Source organism: Rhinatrema bivittatum, chromosome 5, assembly GCF_901001135.1.
Source record: "Rhinatrema bivittatum chromosome 5, aRhiBiv1.1, whole genome shotgun sequence".
Classification (NCBI taxonomy): Eukaryota; Metazoa; Chordata; class Amphibia; order Gymnophiona; family Rhinatrematidae; genus Rhinatrema; species Rhinatrema bivittatum.
The window spans coordinates 249,695,165-249,715,388 of NC_042619.1; the positions used below are offsets into that span (position 1 = coordinate 249,695,165).

At 45.7% G+C, this 20,224-nt stretch overlaps 1 protein-coding gene across 2 annotated transcripts in view; it reads left to right on the top strand.

Annotated features, from left to right (window-relative positions):
- Positions 1-20,224, top strand: part of PEBP4 (phosphatidylethanolamine binding protein 4) — an 846,886-nt gene that overhangs the window by 245,164 nt on the left and 581,498 nt on the right. The gene's annotated exons all lie outside the window — the stretch shown is intronic.

Consider the following 20,224-nt stretch of genomic DNA (forward strand, 5'->3'; position numbering starts at 1 on the left):
CCAGGATCAGTCTCAGTCCTCCAGGGATCACTAGTTGGGGACCAGAGAAGTTTCTGGGAGACCCAGGGGAAGACTTACCAAATTCCATCAAAGTCCAAGGTCCACACCTGAGCTTGGTTTCAAAATAGAAGTTTATTATAAATCCAAAACAAGCAGTCTGAATATTTAGGCAAAATCTTCAAGTAGATAACTGGATTCAGTCCAAACAATAAATACACTCATAAATCCTCACTCTTCAAATCAGCTTCTTTGAGAATGAGAGCCAGCAAATCAATATTCAGCAGCAATGCCTTCGGGGTAGCATGTTCCAAAGTAAACCTTTTCCTGGAGCTTCACCAGCAGGGAGTTTCACTCCTTGACTTCAAGGGTCCTTCACTTTGGTTGGCTTTTAGAAATCTTTATCCAGTTTCTGGATTTACTAACATGCTTTTCTCTAGTTTCTGAGAATCCTCAAGAGTCCTCACACTTCCTAAAGCTCCCCAGATTCTCTCTCTAAAGAGGCCTGTATAAGCCTCTTAAATAGACTCTAAGCAAAATCCAGCCTCTTTGGGGAAATGTTCCTCCCACTATCACAACCCTATCTATCCCCCTCCATCACTCAACCTTAGATGACACTGACAAAATTCCCCTCCAACTGCTCCTTAACAGAAAGGATGCTTGCAGCTTGCAAGAGCTCTGTAGACATAGCTCAATGAACTCTGGATGACTCTAGAGATCAGGAACCCTCTAGCAAAGTTCTAGGCAGAGTTACACCTAATTTTTGTTCATCTTTTTATTTCAAGCTGAAGCTTGAGCCTATTAGGAAAAGGAATGCATAAAGGCATCCTTATACAGTGAGAAAAGACGTAGCCTATGGAGCCCCATTCTCATGCCTTAAAGCATTGAGGTGTTATTATCATTATTACTAATCATTTGTATAGTGCTACCAGGTGCATGCAGCGCTATACAGAAGCACATAAGAGACAATTCCTGCTCATTTGAACTCATAATCTAGACAGAAGAGACAGACAAGACATAAAGTCAAAAAACAAATACATTTTCAGTTAAAACTGTGAGACTGGGGATTTGACATCATTATTCAAGATGGCTATCTAAGGGGTGAGTTCCCCATTGATATATAATAAAGAATCTGTCAATCAGCCATCATCAGTATTCCTCAGTTCCTGAAAGTGGCCACATGAAGGAAATAACTTCCTTAAGAATATAAGAACATAAGAAATTGCTATGCTGGGTCAGACCAAGGGTCCATCAAGCCCAGCATCCTGTTTCCAACAGAGGCCAAACCAGGCCACAAGAACCTGGCAATTATCCAAACACTAAGAAGATCCCATGCTACTGATGCAATTAATATCAGTGGCTATTCCCTAAGTAAACTTGATTAATAGCTGTTAATGGACTTCTCCTCCAAGAACTTATCCAAACCTTTTTTGAACCCAGCTACACTAAGGACCTTATTTTCCAAGGCTATCGCAGGCTTGCGCTAACAGCGCAAGCCTGCTATAGCTAGCGACGGTAGCACACGCCTGCCCTACCCACATCGGGGCGGAGTCGGCCCCGGAAGAGGAGGAGTCGGGGTGCCACCGGGGCCGATTCTGCAACGACGGCGCGGACAGTGAAAAGGTAAGGGCCTTTTCGTTGCCTATTTCGTGCCCAATAACTACACCTTCTATGGTGGAGTTATTGGGCGCGATGCCGGCAGCGATCTCACCGCTGAGGTGCGATCGCTGCCAGCTAGCGCAGGACCGCCCCCCCCCCCGTTTCGGCCCCCCACCCCTCATTACCGCATTTTTCTAAAGTATCGCAGGCCTGTGATACTTTAGAAAATGAGGCCCTAACTGCACTAACCACATCCTCTGGCAACAAATTCCAGAGCTTTATTGTGCGTTGAATGAAAAAGAATTTTCTCCGATTATTCTTAAATGTGCTACTTGCTAACTTCATGGAATGCCCCCTAGTCCTTCTATTATTCAAAAGTGTAAATAACCGAGTCACATCTACTCATTCAAGACCTCTCATGATCTTAAAGACCTCTATCATATCCCCCCTCAGCTGTCTCTTCTTCAAGCTGAACAGCCCTAACCTCTTCAGCCTTTCCTCATAGGGGAGCTGTTCCATCCCCTTTATCATTTTGGTTGCCCTTCTCTGTACCTTTTCCATCGCAACTATATCTTTTTTGAGATGCGGCAATCAGAATTGTACACAGTACTCAAGGTGCAGGCTTACCATGAAGCCATACAGAGACATTATGACATTTTCCGTTTTATTAACCATTCCCTTCCTAATAATTCCTAACATTCTGTACCTTCTCCATCGCAACTGTATCTTTTTTCAGATGCGGCGACCAGAATTGTACACAGTATTCAAGGTGCGGTCTCACCGTGGAGCGATATAGAGGCATTATGACATTTTTGGTTTTATTAACCATTCCCTTCCTAATAATTCCTAACATTCTGTTTGCTTTTTTGACTGCTGCAGCACACTGAGCCGACGATTAGCCTATGTGCAGATCTGGCGAGTGTTTGAGGTTTGGTGTGAACATTGAGAGGTTCCTCCTCATTCAGTTAAGATTCTGCTCATTTTGGAATTGTTGCAGGATGGATTGATTAAAGGGTTCACTCTTAATTAATTAAAGGTACAGGTGGCAGCTTTAGCCTGTTTCCGAGGTCAGGTGAATGGTGAACCCTTGTTGGCTCACCCAGATGAGGCCCATTTCTGAAAAGGAGTGAAGCATCTTTGTCCTCCCTTGCAGTTACCAGTGCCTTTGTGGAGTCTTAATCTAGTCTTGGATTTTTTGGCAGGCCCCACTTTTTGACAATGCCTAGCCTTTCCTTTAGGTTACTGACCTTGAAAAAGGTGTTTCTTGTGGCAGTTTGTTCTGCACGTAAATTATCCGAACTGCAGGCTTTGTCTTGTCGGGAGCCATTTTTACAGGTGACTCCGGGGGCGATACATCTCTGTACTGTTCCTTCCTTTTTGCCAAAAGTGGTCTCGGATTTTCACTTAAATCAGTCAATTTCCCTGCTGTCTCTGGACAGGGAAAGAGATGCGGAGGAATATCGTCTGTTACGGCCCTTGGATGTCAAAAGAGGCATATCTTGAGGTATTTGGAAGTTTCTAAACTTTTCAGGAAGACAGATCACCTGTTTGTACTCCACGGTGGAAGTAAATAAGGTGAGCCAGCGTCGCAGGCTACGATAGACCACTGGATTAAGGAGGTAGTCACAGCCACGTATGAGGATGCTGAGCAGCCGTTACCTAGTCAGGTTAGGGCTCATTTCACTAGGGCTCAGGCAGTGTCATGGGCGGAGGTTAGATTCCTATCTCCCATCAACATTTGCCGAGCTGTGATGTGGTCTTCCTTACACACCTTTTCCAGGCATTACCACCTGGATGTGCAGGTTCGGGAGAACACAACCTTTGCGCGTGCGGTGTTGATCGGACTGCGGGCAGACTCCCACCTTGTTCGGGAGTAGCTTTGGTACATCCCACTGGTTTTGGATCCACCTGTCCGTATGCTAAGAAAGGAGAAACTACTACTTACCTGATAATTTCCTTTTCTTTAAGAAGGACAGGTGGATCCACCTTCCCACCTTTGGCTGCCAGATGTTTGTGCTATTATCCTCCTTCGTGGCTGTGTGTTCCAAGGGTTACTGGTAAGTGTTACTCCAGTTCTTAAACTAGTGTTATTACACTCTTTGTCTGCACTCAGTGTTTTTTTCCTAGCTGTAATGGTTGTCTGTTAATAATCAAGTTTTGTTAGTTTGTCCACAGTTGGCTTTTGCAGAGAATACTGGCAGGCTGATATCACTACAGGGGTATATATACTGTGATGTCAGTTTAGCTCCGTCTCCATCTGCTGGTAGAGGTGCATAAAAGTTTTAGATCCACCTGTTCTAATTAAAGAAAATTATCAGGTAAATAATAATTTCTCCTTTTTCATTCTAAAATTAATGAAACAAACTGAGGTGACCTCAAAGCAAAACAACAAACTTAAATGTATATTTTCCCTCTGCATATTCCTAATGCATATCCACTTTGAAAATTCACAGGTTGTCTCAATATGCATGTACACATACACATACCTGCTCTGGAGGAGATGTAACTATCTGCATGTATATTCTTATATTTTCGAAAATCAAAAGTATGCACATTTGCTTTCCCTTCTCCAACTCTACCCCCCTGGAATGCCTATTATAAGTACAGGGAAAAGTATATTTGTAATTGAGTTACATGCATACTTTCCCCTGCATACCCCCTGCGTAAGTTTCAAAAGCTGGTTTACATGCATAAACTGGGATTTATGCATGTAAATTCATTTAAAAATTATCCCCAGCAAGAACAATATTGAAAACATGTATTTTTCAATGTCAGCTTCCTATATGCTTTTCTTCTTCTACTACTTTCTTCATTTCCATTAAAAGAAACTCTAGTGAGATTAGACAGAAACAAATGCTTCAGACTCCATTGCTAGAGACAGCGATGCACTGGGCTTGAGAAATTGGTACCCACTCCAGCTTGTGCTAGAGCTCTCAAGACTGTCATTACTCTTGAGTTGTGAAACAGCAAAGATGCCTTTGCTACCATTTAAAAGTGTTTAAAAAAACATTTGCCATAAATTTGAATATTGTCTATTGCAGAGTGATTTTAAAGCCCTTTATAATGTTTTCAGGGTAATTTGCAGAGTCAAGTTATTGTGAGATAAGAGCCAAAAGAGCTCTTCTCTGAAGTCGCTGTGTCCTGATATCTAGAAGAACTTGCTATAAGGAGAAACTGCTTTTACATTACTGCTGCATAATTGTGTTACTTAATTAGCTTTTCTGTTTTTAACTTCCTCAGTTTATGATTAAAATATTCAAAGAATAATGCAGCAAATCGAAACTGCATTATTGCATTTTTCTATAGAACAGGTGAGAACATGAACTATTTTACATAGATTTAGTAAACAAGATGTAGTTTTTTTTACATTTTTCTAAAAACTCATTTTGAGGCCAACATTCAGTAGGCCGTTTGATGGACAAGTTATTCAGCTACAATTAACTGGAATAATTTGTCTTGTATATTCAACAGGATAAACATTCCACTGAATATACTAGCATAAAGTTATCCAGTTACATGAGCCGAATAACTTCAATCTTAGCTGCCTATATTTGAATATAACCAGTTATGTTTTTAAATTATCTGAGTAAGTAGTGATTTGAAATAAAAAAAAATAAGACATAAAGGGGCCAGTGACATCACCCACATTGCCACCGATTGAAAAAAAAAATTATTTCAAGGTTTGTGGTATGGGACCCCTCCTAACTCCCTTTTTCCTAATCTTTTTAAAAAGAAATGGCAATCCCACCCCAGACCTTACTTGCACCCACCTATTGCGAATAAATAGTAGACTGGCCACCCTCTGCCTCCGCCCAGACTACTTCTTGTTCCCCTGAAACTTATAATTCCCTGCTGGGAGCAAGGTACTGCTTCTGGCACTTCCAGCAAAGCTTCTGAAAGAAGATGCGCTGGAAGTGTAAGTTATCCCTAGTTTACTGAAAATTGAACTCTCAAACCCCAGATTGGATGTTTAAATGAAATGAATAGCTGTATGTCCAAATATCTGGTACAATAAATATGGGTAATTTAATCATCTCTATAAATAAAGCAAATCACTAATCCATTTTTTAAGTGCTAAATATTAAGGCATAATAACATAAGAAATGCCATACTGGGTCAGACCAAGGGTCCATCAAGCCCAGCATCCTGTTTCCAACAGTGGCCAATCCAGGCCATAAGAACCTGGCAAGTACCCAAAAACTAAGTCTGTTCCATGTTACCATTGCTAATGGCAGTGGCTATTCTCTAAGTGAACTTAATAACATGTAATGGACTTCTCCTCCAAGAACTTATCCAATCCTTTTTTAAACACCGCTATACTAACTGCACTAACCACATCCTCTGGCATCAAATTCCAGAGTTTAATTGTGAGTTGAGTAAAAAAGAACTTTCTCCGATTAGTTTTAAATGTACCCCATGCTAACTTCATGGAGTGCCCCCTAGTCTTTCTACTATCCGAAAGAGTAAATAAATAACCGATTCACATCTATCTGTTCTAGACCTCTCATAATTTTAAACATCTCCAAGCTGAAAAGTCCTAACCTCTTTAGTCTTTCCTCATAGGGGAGCTGTTCCATTCCCCTTATCATTTTGGTAGCCCTTCTCTGTACCTTCTCCATCGGAATTATCTTTTTTGAGATGCGGTGACCAGAATTGTACACAGTATTCAAGGTGCGGTCTCACCATGGAGCGATACAGAAGCATTATGACATTTTCCGTTTTATTCACCATTCCCTTTAATAATTCCCAACATTCTGTTTGCTTTTTTGACTGCTGCAGCACACTGAACCGATGATTTCAATGTGTTATCCACTATGATGCCTAGATCTCTTTCTTGGGTTCTAGCACCTAATATGGAACCCAACATTGTGTAATTATAGCATGGGTCACCTTGCACTTATCCACATTAAATTTCATCTGCCATTTGGATGCCCAATTTTCCAGTCTCACAAGTTCCTCCTGCAATTTATCACAATCTGCTTGTGATTTACCCACTCTGAATAATTTTGTGTCATCTGCAAATTTGATTATCTCACTCATTGTATTTCTTTCCAGATCATTTATAAATATATTTATTTTTTTTATTTATTGTTTTTATATACCAACATTTGTTCTCAATTGAGATATCATACTGGTTTACATTCAGGTACTGTAGGTATTTCTCTATCTCCAGAGGGCTTACAATCTAAGTTTTTGTACCTAAGGCAATGTAGGGTAAAGTGACTTGCCCAAGGTCACAAGGAGTGACAGCAGGGCTTGAACCTTGGTCTTCTGGTTCATAGTCCACTGCTCTAACCACTAGGCTATTCCTCCTCCCTATTTTGAAAAGTAAGGGTCCCAATACAGATCCCTGAGGCACTCCACTGTCCACTCCCTTCCATTGAGAAAATTGTCCATTTAATCCTACTCTCTGTTTCCTGTCTTTTAGCCAGTTTGCAATCCACGAAAGGACATCACCACCTATCCCATGACTTTTTACTTTTCCTAGAAGCCAAACGCCTTCTGAAAATCCAAGTATACTACATCTACCGGTTCACCTTTATCCACGTGTTTATTAACGCCTTCAAAAAAGTGAAACAGATTTGTGAGGCAAGACTTGCCCTGGGTAAAGCCATGCTGACTTTGTTCCATTAAGGCAAGATCATATGTTTGTTTAGTCTGGTTTTTATTTGAATGTTATATAATTCAGTGTAATCTGTTTAGCATGACTTATGTCATAGGTGGAATATAAGTATTTTATATATACATTATTGCATTCCATCATATAATTATCAATCCATGTCTTCCGTTATAATAACATCATGGCTGTTTTGGTCAATTGTCTGAATTGATGTTGCACTGGAGGTGGACCCTTGGGCCGAGGTGGGGTTGATGCTACCTGTAGGAGGGATCCTACGGGTCCCCACCGTCGGTAGGCGGAGTGGGCTGAAGGCCGGAGGCCGGCTGGCACTTCACCAATACCATCCCTCGTTCTCCGTGGGTTGAGCTTTTGGGTACCGGGGCCGGCTGGACTGAAGGATATGATACCTGGCATATCCGATATTGGCCCGGCGCAGGCGTTGCTTGGGCGAAAGTTTGTGGGCTTGCCAGAGGATTTTAATAAGATGGCTCACCATATTCTGTTAGCTACCCGTCTGGAGATTGCACGGACTTGGAAGGATCCCAGAGTACCCACAAAAGCATTCATACAACAGAAAGTGGACAAGATTTATTTATTGTCTAAGATAACAGCCTTCAAGCACAAATGTACATTTAAATTTGACAAGATATGGCAACCATATATCAGTTGGAAAATCACCCAAGCTACTGACCCGTCCTGTTCCAATACACCACTTCAAGTATAGGGTGATTCCATATTCTTTGAGGAGGCTATGGTGGTTGTTCTTAGTTTCATTTATTTGACCCAATTTTCATTCTGGCAGTGTGTATGGAGATGGGGGGAGGGGGGAAGGGAAGGAGAAAAATAGAGGATTTATGTTCTGTATCACAGGGCGTGCTTTGGTATTATGTGTTGCGCTTGGATATACCTTTCCTTTTGTAGAGCTGTATACACTGTTTTCACTGCTTTGTTATATCCCTGTTATTATGCTAGTTGCCTTGTGATTCTGATATTGTGAAAGTTTCAATAAAAACATTAAATGGAAAAAAAAAAAGAAAGACATGGTTTAATGGAACAAAGTCAGCATGGCTTTACCCAGGGCAAGTCTTGCCTCACAAATCTGCTTCACTTTTTTGAAGGAGTTAATAAACATGTGGATAAAGGTGAACCGGTAAATATAGTATACTTGGATTTTCAGAAGGCGTTTGACGAAGTTCCTCATGAGAGGCTTCTAGGAAAAGTAAAAAGTCATGGGATAGGTGGCGATGTCCTTTCATGCATTGCAAACTAGCTAAAAGACAGGAAACAGAGAGTAGGATTAAATGGACAATTTTCTCAGTGGAAGGGAGTGGACAGTGGAGTGCCTCAGGGATCTGTATTGGGACCCTTACTTTTTAATATATTTATAAATGATCTGGAAAGAAATACGACGAGTGAGATAATCAAATTTGCAGATGACACAAAATTGTTCAGAGTAGTTAAAACACAAGCAGATTGTGATAAATTGCAGGAAGACCTTGTGAGACTGGAAAATTGGGCATCCAAATGGCAGATGAAATTTAATGTGGATAAGTGCAAGGTGATGCATATAGGGAAAAATAACACATGCAATAATTACACAATGTTGGGTTCCATATTAGGTGCTACAACCCAAGAAAGAGATCTAGGTGTCATAGTGGATAACACATTGAAATCGTCGGTTCAGTGTGCTGCGGCAGTCAAAAAAGCAAACAGAATGTTGGGAATTATTAGAAAGGGAATGGTGAATAAAACAGAAAATGTCATAATGCCTCTGTATCGCTCCATGGTGAGACCGCACCTTGAATACTGTGTACAATTCTGGTCGCCGCATCTCAAAAAAGATATTGCGATGGAGAAGGTACAGAGAAGGGCTACCAAAATGATAAGTGGAATGGAACAACTCCCCTATGAGGAAAGACTAAAGAGGTTAGGACTTTTCAGCTTGGAGAAGAGACGACTGAGGGGGGATATGATAGAGGTGTTTAAAATCATGAGAGGTCTAGAACGGGTAGATGTGAATCGGTTATTTACTCTTTCGGATAGTAGAAAGACTAGGGGGGCACTCCATGAAGTTAGATTGGGGCACATTTAAAACTAATCGGAGAAAGTTCTTTTTTACTCAACGCACAATTAAACTGTGGAATTTGTTGCCAGAGGACGTGGTTAGTGCAGTTAGTATAGCTGTGTTTAAAAAAGGATTGGATAAGTTCTTGGAGGAGAAGTCTATTACCTGCTATTAAGTTCACTTAGAGAATAGCCACTGCCATTAGCAATGGTAACATGGAATAGACTTAGTTTTTGGGTACTTGCCAGGTTCTTTTGGCCTGGATTGGCCACTGTTGGAAACAGGATGCTGGGCTTGATGGACCCTTGGTCTGACCCAGTATGGCATTTTCTTATGTTCTTATGTTCTCTATCTCCAGTAGTTGGGGGACATGCAATTCCTTTCTGGGGATTGCTTCATTTTGAAAAAGGAGAATTAAGGATATTATATTCGCCCCACTCTTCTGTGGTGATACCAAAAGGTCCCTCTCCCAATTGAGAATTCCTGAGGTGATTTCCATGGTTCCCTAAATGAGTTCCTTGGTCCAGAAACTGTTTTTTTCGGCCAGCGTGGACTTAGCTGCTTAAGCGGCTGAAAGGCAGCAGGTGCAGGAAGCCAAGTGTGGCGATGACGTTATATGCCGTCTCCCCTTTAGCCGGAGACCATCTCTGTGCTCAGCCAGGTAAGGCTGAGCTCAGGTATGTATTAAAAAAAAAAATAAAAAAAAAAAAATATATATATATATATATATATAAAAAAATATATATATATTTACAGAGATGGAAAAGGAATCCCTGGTAGTGTAGGGCTTCCTCCTTCTGGTCTCCATTCTCAGTTCGCTGTTTTGATGTTTGTCGTGCTCCGTGGGAGGTCGAGGGACGTGGGTAGCCTGGCGATTGAGCAGCCTCTGTAGGCTAGGCCCCACTCTGAGGCATTTTTGCTGCGCACCGAAACAGCGTTTTGCGCGCTTTCTAAGGCTCCCTGCTACAGGCTTGTCGGTTCGGCATGTGCATCTAGCTGTGCATCCAGGTTGTGCATCCAGTTTTTGGACGCTTAGTCGGGCCTTGTATTCGGTGCGTCTAAGTTAAGTGGCGCTTTAAGTGGTCGCACGCATACCTGTGTGCACAAGTTTTTGTTAGGAATCTGATGTAGTTAGACTGTGGAGTTAGCAATCATTTATTGATCTGATGCTGGATGGGCAGAGCAGTCAGATAGAAGGAACAATCTGTAATGAATCTGTGTTGCGGGATCCTGAAGAGGGAGGAGTTTAGCAATCTGTTCAGGATTTGGTGCTAGGAGTTAGCATCTGTAATTCTGATATAGTAGTGGGTGGATCCCTGGGCCTGTGGCAGATGACCACTCCCCCGGGAGGATATCCCGAGAGGGACCATCAACTAGGCTTGAGTATGGAGACAGACACACATTAGTACTTTTAGGAAATAGGTTTTTGAAACCACCAGAGGTGGCAGTAGTGAGCTGATATGCCCGGCAGGGCTATAGTCCCTCAGGTACTGGAACAGCGATCCAGGATGGCTGAGCTGTTGAGAAACTGTAGAAAGTGAGTAGGCAGAGTAGGCAGAGTTCATAAACAGAACTAGATGACAAAACTCACGTAAGGTCTCAAGGAAGCTCAGGAGCTGGAAAGGTTTAGGCCCTCGAGGAGCGAGTACCTGGTTCCAGGGAAAGCTCTGAGAGAGCAATGGTAACTCACAATTGTTTGTAGCAGCGATAGCTTCCAGGCAGTAGAGAATCTTCAGAGTGTCCAGGAACATGGGCCCTCGAGGAGCAAGTACCGGTTCCTATCGTAATCTGAAATAAAGAAAAGAGTGAGGCTCCCGAGGAGCGGGTACCACTGGTAAATCCGAGGAGGCAGAGTAGCTTGGGAGGTGAAGCGGAAGCAATCCCCTTCCTTGCTAACTCTCAGGTCAATACAGTAAAGTGCGGCCGCGGTTACCCTGCTCCTAACCCACTTTCTACCCACTTTTCGGCCATGTTAGTCCAACCCGCGATACCCTATCCCCTTTAACCTACTCTTACCGCGTCCTTAAATCACCTGGTAACCCCTTCCGCCCGCGGCATGTATATTACATGTAAACGATCGAATTAGCTATTCCCTCCCATACAGTAACGCGCGCCCCGACTATTGCTTTTTTACCCTGCTGTTTTGCCGCGCGTTTAACCTGCTAACTTACCGCCTACCCTTACCCCTGCATTAGAGGCAGGGGTAAGGGTAGGCGGCAAACTTTCCCCCAGACCCCGCTCACCTGCCCTGGCCGCGTCCATGGGTGCTGGTCTCCGGGGCAGCCCCAGTCCTCTCCCCTCCTCCCGAAGCAATGAAAGCGGAAAAAATCATTTGGCATGTGACGTCACATCTTGAGCGGCCCAATTGCATGCACAGGGGCCGCTTTCGCCCGTGCGATGCGTTCATCTTCTGCTTTTCGCGCCTTGCTTCGTGAGGAGGGGAGAGAGGACTGGCAATCCCGAGCGTAGGATTGCCCGTCCTCTCTCCCCTCTCTCTCTTGCTCCTTTTTTTTTTACGCTTTTCCGATTTTTTTTTTCGCTTTTTCGCTTTTTTCCGCTTTCGTTGCTTGCTTCGGGAGGAGGGGAGAGAGGACTGGCAATCCTGAGCGTCAGAGAACCGTCCACTTCCTGGTACCTGTCATTTCAATGACATTTGAAATGACAAATACCAGCGTGTCCGTGAAGCGTTAAGCCAGCGCACCCAGGATACTGTATAGTGCTCTATACAGTAAAATGGATTGCGCGGGCCTAATGCTTCACGGACGCTTCTTAGACACAGCTTGCATTTGCAAGCTATTTACATACAGTATCGAGCGGTAGGTGAGCTGGACTGTGCGTGCGGCAACCGCGGGTGCGCCCAGCACTAACGCAGCTCTTCCTACCGCTCCTTATTGTATCGGCCTGTCAGTTTGTTAGTGATATCAGAGACCTTTAAATATTGGAAGCGGATGACATCATCTCAGGGGGATGCCCCTGAGGTACGCACTCTTGCTGGTACTTCAATCAGAGCGCGAGCGCCCTAAGTTTTCAGGCAACATGGCGGATCTGCAATGTCGAGCCAGTCTGGGGACGCCGGAGGGAGACGGAATGGAGATGCTGCGGCAGCCAGTCGTCCATCAGACCCGGAGGGAGTCGCCACAGAGGTAAAGAGGGCGGAGTGAGGGCGTCGAGCAGCGACGGACGCAACAGTTTTATTGTGTGCTTAAATTGTTACGGTGCTCATTTTGGGACGCCTAAGTTTTGGATGCCTAGGCATTGAGATGCCTGGGTGTCAGAAGCCTAGATGTTGGATGCCTAAGGGTCCACATTACAACAGCTTGCTGAGGCCATGGACCCGGCGGACCTCTCAGGTCTCCAGGCCATACCAGGTCTGGGTCAGAAACTTTAGCAACAGTAGCAGTTCCTGGAGATGTTGGCGACATCATTGGAGCACATAAACGCCTGCCTTAATGCCTCGGAAGCTCCCACCAATACTCTTCCCCTTCAGGCAACACCTGTGGCCTCCACCATTCGCCTTCCGGCTCCTCCTAGATATGCCAGTGACCCCCAAGCAGTTCCGCGGGTTCCTATATGCACTTCACCTTGCAGCTGGCACAATTTTCTACAGATGTCGTCAAGACCACGTTCATTCTTTCCCTCCTTGACAAGAAGGCCTTGGCATGGGCCTCCCCTCTGTGGGAGCATGGGGACTCAGTTCTTCAGGACCTGCAGTGCTTCATCCAGATGTTTAAACAGACCTTTGACGAACCTGGTCGTCTAGCCGCGACAGGGTCGGACATCTTGCACCTTTGCCAGGGGGCAAGGACCCTTAATGACTACATAATAAACTTCCGCACCATGGCAACGGAACTTGGTTGGAGGGAGGACTGTCTGAAGAGCATATTTTTGGAAGGACTGTCCTCACATATTAAGGATGAGCTGGCGGCCAGGGACCTTACGGAGTCCTTGGATGAACTGATTGACCTGGCCGGAAGGGTCGACCGTCATCTCCAGCAGCGAGCCCAAGAACTGCGGACTCCGTGTCACCCCATCGCGCTGGCACCATCCTTCTCTCGCCCACTCACCAGCACTGCCTCAGCTCCGGTACACTCCAATGAGCCCATGCAGCTAGGGCAAAGCCCACTGACTCCTGAGGAGAGACAGCGTTGTCGGGCGATGGGCTTAAGCCTATATTGTGTCGGGAAAGGTCACTTCCTTGCCCAGTGTCCCGAGAAGCCGGGAAACTCCCGAACCCAGGACTCGTCGGGGAGGCAGTCCTAGGCTTCACTAATCCTGCTTTCCAACACGTCCTTCCTGTGGGTCTTCGCTCATGCGCTTGGGAATTCCAGAATCAGTCCCTCATTGATTCTGAAGCAGGAGGAAACTTCATCATGAAGAACCTGGTGGAACACCTGAAGTTACCTACCACCCTGCGGGACCGGCCTCTTGTAATCTCCTCGATCTCGGGAGACCCCCCACCTGGGACGAATCATGGTGACCATGCTTCCCTTGGGTCTGCGCACCTGGAGGAAATCACCTTTCACGTGATTGAGAGGACTGTACACCCAGTTGTCCTTGGTTTACAGTGGTTGCAACTGCAGTCCCCCACTATCGATTGGGAGACCCTCCAACTTAGTAAAGGGGTTCCTGCTGCCATCAAGATTGCCTCCAACCTGTCTCACGACCTCCTATGGTACTCCTTGCTGCCACTGTTCCGGACCTGCCTCCACCGTACGCTGACTTTTCAGATGTCTTCTCGAAGGAAAAGGCAGAGATCCTTCCCGAACACCACCCCTATGACTGTGCCATCAACTTGCCTCCCGGCACTGTCAATCCGCGCAGGAGAGTATATCCTCTGTCCCTCCCAGAAACAGAGGCCATGGCACAATACATCAGGGAGAATCTGCATTGAGGTTTCATTTGCCCCTCCACATCTCTGGCAGGAGCGGGGTTCTTCTTCGTGACCAAGAAAGATGGCATCCTCTGGCCCTGTATCGATTACCGGGGCCTCAAAGCAATCACTAAGAAGGACCGCTATCCTCTACCCCTCATAGCAGCATTGCTGGATAACTTACAAGGGGTCAAAATCTTCACTAAGCTGGACCTCCAAGGAGCGTACAGCTTGGTCCGCATCAAACCTGGGGATGAGTGGAAGACCGCGTTTAACACACTAGATGGCCACTACGAGTACCTGTAATGCCTCTGCGGTATTCCAGCACGTGATGAATGAAATCTTCAGAGATCTCCTTTACATCAACATAGTGGTCTACTTGGATGCTGTCTTTATTTTTTCCAAGGATCTCCTCTCCCAATGACAGGATGTGTAACAGGTGCTTCAACGACTGCATGCTAATCAACTCTATGCTAAGCTTGAGAAATGTATGTTCAAGCGGGAGTCTCTCCTCTTCCTTGGGTATATTATCTCTAGTGCAGGGTTCTGCATGGACCCAAAGAAGGTGGCCTGTAGGGATGTGAATCGTTTTAGGACGATTAAAATTATCGTCCGATAATTTTAATATCGTCTTAAACCGTTATGGAACACAATACAATACAGATTCTAACGATTTATCGTTATAAATCGTTAGAATCGTGAGCTGGCACACTAAAACCCCCTAAAACCCACCCCCGACCCTTTAAATTAAATCCCCCACCCTCCCGAACCCCCCCCTAATAACTTAAATAACCTGCGGGTCCAGCGGCGGTCCGGAACGGCAGCGGTCCGGAACGGGCTCCTGCTCCTCAATCTTGTCGTCTTCAGCCGGCGCCATTTTCCAAAATGGCGCCGAAAAATGGCAGCGGCCATAGACGAAAAAGATTGGACGGCAGGAGGTCCTTCCGGACCCCCGCTGGACTTTTGGCAAGTCTCGTGGGGGTCAGGAGGCCCCCCACAAGCTGGCCAAAAGTTCCTGGAGGTCCAGCGGGGGTCAGGGAGCGATTTCCCGCCGCGAATCGTTTTCGTACGGAAAATGGCGCCGGCAGGAGATCGACTGCAGGAGGTCATTCAGCGAGGGTTCCGGCGCCTCGCTGAACGACCTCCTGCAGTCGATCTCCTGCCGGCGCCATTTTCCGTACGAAAACGATTCGCAGCGGGAAATCGCTCCCTGACCCCCGCTGGACCTCCAGGAACTTTTGGCCAGCTTGTGGGGGGCCTCCTGACCCCCACGAGACTTGCCAAAAGTCCAGCGGGGGTCCGGAAGGACCTCCTGCCGTCCAATCTTTTTCGTCTATGGCTGCCGCCATTTTTCGGCGCCATTTTGGAAAATGGCGCCGGCTGAAGACGACAAGATTCAGGAGCAGGAGCCCGTTCCGGACCGCTGCCGTTCCGGACCGCCGCTGGACCCGCAGGTTATTTAAGTTATTTGGGTGGGGGATTTAATTTAAAGGGTCGGGGGTGGGTTTTAGGGGGTTTTAATGTGCCGGTTTTTCGATTTTTAACGATTTTTAACGATTTTTCACGATATTTTACCCCCCCAAACGGCAACAATACGATTCCCTCCCCCTCCCAGCCGAAATCGATCGTTAAGACGATCGAGGACACGATTCACATCCCTAGTGGCCTGCATCCAGGACTGGCCCCAACCTTCCAGACTTCGACCGTTACAGCGATTCCTTGGCTTTGCCAATTTCTACAGACATTTTATTCCCAACTTTTCTCAACTGGTTGCCCCTCTCACGGCCCTTACTAAGAAAGGTACTAACCCCAAGAAGTGGCCCGAAGAAGCAATCTCAACATTCTTCAGGCTGAAGCAGGTCTTCTTACAGGAGCCATGTCTTCGTCACCTGGATCCACTCGTCCGTTTGTCGTGGAGGTTGACGCTTCCACCATCGCAGATGGAGCAGTCCTCGGCCAACTCTCTCCTAAAGGACCCTCCATCCCTGTTCCTACTTCTCGCAGAAGTTCACTTCTGTAGAAAGGAATTATGGCATCAGGGATAAAGAACTCCTGGCCATAAAATTGGCCTTCAAGGAAAGGCGTCAATGGCTAGAAGGGACACAAGACACTATTACGGTCTACACTGACCACAAAAACTTAGAACACCTTCGTCATGCCCAGTGATTGAACACTTGTCATGCTTGCTGGTCCCTATTTTTCTGCCATTTTGACTTTGTGGTAAAGTACCGTGAAGAACATCAGAGCAGACGCCCTTTCACGGTCCTTTGAGCTTGAGGAGAACCTGGATCCCCTGGACACATGCACGGATGTTACTGGCTGCTTCACACACCATTCCTACCGGAAAAACAGTGGTTCCTGCTAGGCTTTGACAATGTGTGCTGGAGTGGTCCCACGATTCTTGAGTAGTGGGTCACCCAGGCCGGGACCGAACTCTCATTTTGCTTAAACAGTACTATTGGTGGCCTCAGATGGATCGGCACGTGAAGGTCTATGAGGATTCTTGCCCCACCTGCGCTCGACAAAAGATCTTGGTGAGGCGACCTTGGGGGCTATTACAGCCACTGCCAGCCCCCAAGGAACCTTGGACCCACCTGTCTACCGACTTTCTGGTAGACCTCCCTCTCTCTAGTGGCAACTGCATCATTTGGGTCGTGATTGACTGCTTTTCCAAAATGGCTCATTTCACTGCACTCCCAGACTTACCATCCACCCTGGAGCTGGCCAAGCTATTCACCATGCACATTTTTCGTCTCCATGGGCTGCCATGTCACATCACCTCAGATCGTCACGTCCAGTTCACTTTCAAGTACTGGCAGGCCCTCTGCCACAAGTTCAATATCAAGCTAGACTTTACCTCAGCTTACTACCCCCAGGCGAATGGACAAGTAGAACATACGACTCAGACTCTTAAAACCTTTCTCTGAGCATTTGTAAATGAAAGACAAGACAATTGGGCCGCACTCCTTCCCTGGGCAGAGTTTTCACACAATTCCCACATTAACTTGGCCACTGGGTCTTCTCCTTTCCTTTTGGTATAAGGGAGACAACCACTTCCACCACGTCCTCTACCCTTGGTCATCCCTTCACCAGCATAAGAACAACATAAGAAAACTAGCAATTGTACCCATTCTATGCCCAGGCGGCGAGCCTTTTTATTGACATATATGCTCCTTTATGGAAGTGTTAGCTGAAAAGTAAAAACTAAATTGTTTTCACCCAGGGCAAGGGACGTGGAGGCACATTTGCTAAAGCCAGGGCTGGCAAAGTTTATTTATTTGGTGAAAACTTCTTTGTACATGACATTTTTGGTATAAACTCTATGGTCTTTCTTTAAGTTACCTTGTTGATCAGTTCCTAAGACCTTTACTTGACTTGCTGAAAGGACTTTGTTCTTGAGAATGCAACGTAAAGTTGGCCATGACTGAATACTGGAGATGGCAAATAAATACCAACTGAATCCAGTGTTTGTCCTTGGCTTTTGTTGATGGTCATAGCAAAAGCAAGTCTCAAGGGAAACTGTTTAAGTCTGTTACGCTCTCCTCCTCCAGAGGGGAGGAGTTAACAATCTGTTATCGCTCACCCGCCAGGAGGGCAGAGTTAGCTATCTGTTCTGCTTTTCTCCTGAAAGGGGGAGGAGTAGTAATCTGTCATGATCTGCTCCTCCAGAGGGGAGGAGTTAGCTATCTGTAGTGCTTACCCCACCAGGAGGGCGAAGTTAGTAATCTGTTAGCGAACTGCTGTTAGATACTCCTGTAAGGGAAGGAGATAGCAATCTGTTAAGGATCAATTCCCCAGGGAAGAGGAGTTGGCAGTCTGTTCAATGATACTCTTCTGAGGAGAGGAGCTAACAATAGGTATATTGTACTTCGCTACTGAGATAGCAATCTATCATGCCTCCGCTACGGAGTAGCATTCTGTTATATAGGCTGCTGGCAAGTCCCATAGAAAGAGGAGTTAGGTATCTATATAATACTTCCGTAAGCGGCGTTAATGGTCGGTAGTGGTTGGCTCCCACAGAGTGACAGTAGTGTAAGTAATGACCACTTGGAGGAAATGGTGAATCCCTGGGCCGATGGCAGATGACAGCGCCCCCAGGAGGAGATCCTGAGAGGAACCACCGGCTAAGCTAGAATATGAAATAAACACAAATAGTTCTTTATTAAGCTGGAAGCTGAACCACCAGTGGTGGCAGTAGTGAGTCGATATGTCCAGCAGGGCTGAAGTCCTTCTGATACTGGAATATAATCTCTGGGTTGCTGAGCTGTAGAGAGAGACTAGATGTAGTGAGTAGACAGGGTATACAGGATACAAGATGGTACACTCACAATAGTAGATGTCTGCAATGGTCTCTATGCCACAGAGAGTCTTCAGTATATTCAGGAACAGGAGCCGTAGGCGAGCACTGGTTCCTATAAACAGTTTGTAATAAGAACTCACAATAGCTGTATATGAAATGGCTTCTAGAGTAGAAGAGAGTCTGTAAAGGATTCTAGGAACATGGGCCCTCGTGGAGCGAGTACCGGTTCCTATCTGCAATCTTGCCAATATAACTCTCGATCTCCATACCTGCAATAACATCTTGGACGGAAGGGAGTCTTCAGAGCTGTAGGAATGTAGGCCCTTGTGGAGCGAATACCGATTCCTATATACAATAGAACTCACTGTGTTCACATCTGCGATCGCTTCCAGGCAATGAGGAGTCTTCTGAGTATTCAGGGACGTAGGCCCTCGAGGGGCAAGTACCGGATCCCATCTTGGCAATCTGAAATCAAGAAGAGAGAGCGGAGCCCCCCTAGAGCGGGTACACCTGGTAAGTTTGAAAAGGACAAGCAGTGGAGAAAGATTCCCCTCGCTGACTCAGATCGTTGTTGCAAGTATCGTGGACTGCCGAAGCAAGTCCTGTTGGAGTTCCTTGCTAACTCGTTAGAGGTTAGCAAACAAAGACCTTTTAAAGTGAAAATGGATGACGTCACTACGGGGGAATGCCCCCGAGGTTCGCGCCCTTGCTGGTACAAAGTCTGGAGTGCGCGCCCTTACGTCATCAGGAACATGGTGGATCCGTAGCGTCAAGCCAGCCCTTGGACACCAGGACCAAGAGGCAGGGAGAAGCCGCGGCTGTATCTGTCCGTCAGAGCCGAAGGGAGTCGCTCCCAAGGTAGAGAGGGTGGAGTGAGGGTGAGAAGAGGCACGAACGCAACACAATCTTAATGTAAAGGGAAGGTCAGGGTCACTGGGCAAGAATAACTCTTGGAATAAATACCCTGGTACCTTTAAAAGCTCCGGTGAGGATTTCACAGTCAATGACTTTGGACATCATTTGCTTGACGACTATTCTTGTGCCATTGCAAATACCTCTTGTTGAGTCAAGGTTTCATAGTAACATTACTACTGCACCAACTTTTAAGTTAAGTCTATGAGGAGGCATACCTGCAGGTGTTAAACTGTTCAAAAACTCCATTGGATAGTTTGCTGTCTCCTCGGCGTTTGCACTGTCTTGCTGAATAGAATCAATGCTGGTATAGCAGTTCAATTCAGATTTAATTCGTCTAAGGATATTTTCATTAAGTGCAAGTGACTCCTGGGCTTTTTGAGTCAGGATTGCACGGTTAGCAATGCTGTCATCTCCTGATTAGATGATCTCAGGAAAGACAGCATCAACAATACATCCATTCGCAATGCAGATTGGAGGAATTTCGAAGATGCCTTCCTGTAATTCAGGGTCTTGCAGGTTTCCATTTCCAAGTTGTAAAAGCCAATGGGAAAAGGCTGGGTCATCATTGGCATGCATGTTTTTGTGTAAGTGTAGGACCTGAATATTTTTCCCAACAGTCTCTATTCTTCATGCATGAAGAAAGTATTTCGGTTCTGCTGCCATGTGGAACAAAGGGGAGAATTTGTCTGAAGTCTCCACCGAAAAGAAAGACCACACCTCCAAATGGGTTTGTAGAGGGAACCTTTTGATCTTCAGCTAAGAGCTCTTTATAGAGTGTGTCAACTGCATTTACTGCATGTGCTGGGGCCATTGAAGCTTCATCCCAGATTATGACTTTGGCGTTCTTTAGGTCATTTG